Genomic DNA, 3805 nt, shown 5'->3' with positions numbered 1-3805 from the left:
GCTCCATCCATCCATCCATCCATCCATCCATCCCTCCATTCATCCAAGTTGTTTTTTCAATGAGTGTCAAGTTACAGACATCAGGACACTTCATCCCTACACGTGTCAGTATGCATAGCATTAATTTTAAACAATGCCTCTAACTGATGCCTGGGCTGTGAACCCAGCATCCCTACCTTGGGCATTCAAGAATTATTAATCTAGTGACAATCTCTCTGTCCTGAGGGCACATTATTTAAGACTTGATGAAAAGCATTCCTTTCCCTCCAATTTTTAAAAAAGTGGTGCTTCAGCCTCTCTGTGCTGTAACTTTTAGTATTAGATATTTCCAGTGTTTGACCTTATTCCATGGTGTACCATCCATCTCATCTTCATTTTCCCTTGGTAAGACATTAGAGAATGGTCACACACTGCTCTCCCTACCGTATCTCTATAGTGTTTATTTAACGATGTCATTAAACGTGTTGGGCCATGTCTCCAAAATGTTTCCTGGTGTTTTTTCTCCAAAAAAATATCTCCAGGCAAAACATTCGACAGACTTCCAGCATTCCATCTGTGGAGACCAGTGGTGGGTCTTCCTCTGTCGTTTCCAAGTCTGCAGTCAATCACTTCTGGAGGGGCCCGAGGGACAAGGCACGATATTGTCATTGCTTCTAGGTTTGGGCATACCATCACTCAGCTAGCTGCAGTTTCACCTACATCTCTGGCTTTCCTTCCATCTTGGGTATTCTCTTGACAGGTATCTGCCCAATACAAAACTCCAAGCCCCGTCAGGCGGGGCTGATGTCAACTCAAAACTGATGAGAGAGATTTTTCTGGCTAGTTTAACCTACAAAGGAGGCTGGCCTTAGGCCACAAGGCAGGACCATCCGCTCTGATCAATTCAAGATCTTTTGGAAAGAAGGCTTCCCATTCCACTAGTGCACCCAGCTGTTTAGGAATGTTCCAGAATCCCTGAGGAGAAGCTGCAGTTAGAACCCATTCTGCCTATGCTCCTCCCCCAAGGTACTTGGATAGCTGCCAAGGCCCTCAGGATAAATGAATAGAGGAGTTACTGCCCCTAAAGAATTACCCACCCATTTTTAAATGCTCTTTTTGAACAATCTGCGGCTCCGAGTGTGAACACACCCAAGCCCTCAGTGGCCCTGTCTCTCTGGCAGAGATAGCCGGGTCGGGAACAGGCCCCGGTCGGCATTTCCACCTACAAACAAGAAGAGGCACACGGGTCTTTAGCTCCATCTTTGCTCCCTGTTTCCCAGACCACCCACTCTCTGTTTGCACTGGTCCCCTAACCTTGAAACCTGAAACCCTCCTTTTAGGAGCCACCCATGTTTAAACAAATAAATACCCCAAAGTAACCCACTCCCTGGTGGTATTCAAATAAATGTCCCAGGAAGAAGAGGGGGTTGGACTCTGGGCCTTCCAGCCACTGGCCTGTCCCAGCAGAATAGCTCTGGGCTCCTGCTGCTGTGCAGAGCCAACAGTGAGACCCACCAGGATGCAGAGAGGTTGCACAGGCAGGAGAGAGGTGGTGGCTCTGGGACTCAGGAAAGAGGAGGCAGGACTGGTGGGTGGGGTCCAATCAACACCTCAGACCTTTGAAACATGTGCAGAGATTCCCTGCAACTCCCCGTTACTCAGCCATAATAAGCCTTTAAATCCCGCTGCCCGGGGAGGGAGAGCTAAGAGACATTCGGGTAAGTGGGTGGGTGTGGAAGAACCGGGATTGGATCTCTGATGAGTCAGAAACACTTAAATATAGCCCAGAGACTTGCCCGCCATGAGGAGGGATGGGGGGAGTGGAGAGAAAGAAGAGCAACCCACAAGTCAAAACCCTCCTTGCTTCTGACTCAGTGGAGAAAACCACTAAAGAAATTATTTGGTTTCATGGAAGGTGGACCGCTGGGAATAAAGTTGCTACTTTATCACGAGTCACTTCGTTAACAGAGTTGTGAATAAAAAAGATTTGAAAGCCTACGGGGAAAGATGACAATTGCTTCTTTAAGAGAACTCCAAGCAGCTGTGGCCTCCTATGGAGGAAAGGAGGGGGCAGGGGCGTCCTCAGAGGTTGGTCCAGGGGCTTATGGATGGCCAAGGAAAGTGTGGACACCAGAAAGTGTGCTAGCAGGCGGGCCTCGCCCCCTTCGTGGGTAAGGAAGTGAGGAGGGCAAAGGAGACCACGTTTCAAAAATAAACACAAACCCCAAAATAAACACTGTTAATGGAAGTGACTAATCGAGGGTGTGCTGAACTTGGTGGTTCTTGATAAGATATGGGGGGAAATGCACTTGGAAAAACTAACAGATTCCCCCCCCTACTTTGGTAAATAAAGTGATGGGGAGAGGGTGAGGGGACCCGGCTTAGGTCTCAGCTCAGTGGTACAGCAGATTCAGAAGCACAATCTCTCTGCCTTGACACCAGGACTGGAGCTGCATTTTATCTTCAGGGCTTGCCCCTGTAATGTAGGAATTTTTTTCAGCATCCCTGCCTTCTTCCACCTACTAAATGCCAACAGTACCCTGTCCCCTAGCTGCAACAACCAAAACTGTCCCCAGACATTGCAAACCTCCCCTGGGGCGGAGGTAGGGAGGAAAAATCGTTCATGGTTGAGAATCACCCGTTTAAGACAAAGGGCACAGCTCTTTGCTTAAATGACCTCACTCAGGGCCAGCCCAGGCCCAAGCAAAACAGTGGGGCAAACTCAGGATCCTTGATGCAGACCTGAAATCTCTCCTCTGCTGCACTTCTTACTATGGCCAGTTTTCCCTCTCCAGGCCCTCTGGCCACTCCAGAAGTCAGGAAGAAAAGCAGTGAACAAATGTGCTGAGCTCCCACGCCCACCTCCAGCATGGCGGGCTCTCTGGGCCAGCCTCAGCTACAGGATTAGTGAGTCAAAGGGTCTTCATGCAGGGGAGTATCGATAGAGTAGAAAATAGCATATCTGCCTGGCTGGCAGGTGCAGCCCTGCGTGAGGACACAAGGCTGGTATGACGCCTGCTGGGGTAGATTTTAGGTGCCACTCGCCCTTGTCTGGCCTGATGCCCACTGGCATTACGTAAAGTACAGCCCTCACTCTGCTTAACTGAATGAGGACTCAGCTAGAAAGCACCGTTGCAACTGGCCCTCCTTTTCTCTCTTCGTGCCACTGAAGAACAGAAACCCAGAGAGGCAAAGAGAGAGACTGAGGCAGCACAGCTGTTAGGGCTGTATGAGTTTCCCTGCTGCTGTAACAAGCAACCACAAACATCTTGGCTTAAAACAAGACAAATCCATTATCTTACAATTCTGGGAGTTAGAAGTCCATGATGGGTCTCACGGAGTCAAAATCAGGGCATCAGGAGGGCTGCAGTCCCTCCGCAGTCGCCCAGGACAGTCTCCTTGCCTTTTCCAGGCATTTTTTTGGCTGGTGGTCTCTTCCCCCACCTTCAAGGCCAGGGGTGCAGCAATCAGTAAATCTCTCTCTGACCCCGACTCTTCAGCTTTCCTCTTATAAGGACTGTTGAAACTGCACTTGGCCCAACTTAGGATTATGTCCCTGTCTCAAGAATCTTAAAATGATCACATCTGCAAAGCTCTTTTTGCCCGGCAAGGCTGCGGTCCCCAACCTCTGGGCCATAGGCTGCACAGCGGGAGGTGAGCGGTGGGGAGCAAGCAAAGCTTCGTCTATATTTACAGCCGCTCCCCATCAGCGCATCACCACCTAAGCTCTGCCTCCTGTCACAGCAGCAGCATTAGATTCTCATAGGAGCACAAGCCCTACTGTCAGCTTTGTGGGTGAGAGATTTCTACACTGCACACTCCTTAT

Source organism: Otolemur garnettii, unplaced genomic scaffold (assembly GCF_000181295.1).
Source record: "Otolemur garnettii isolate 467f Iridium unplaced genomic scaffold, OtoGar3 scaffold00018, whole genome shotgun sequence".
Lineage (NCBI taxonomy): Eukaryota > Metazoa > Chordata > Mammalia > Primates > Galagidae > Otolemur > Otolemur garnettii.
This window is presented reverse-complemented; position numbering follows the sequence as displayed.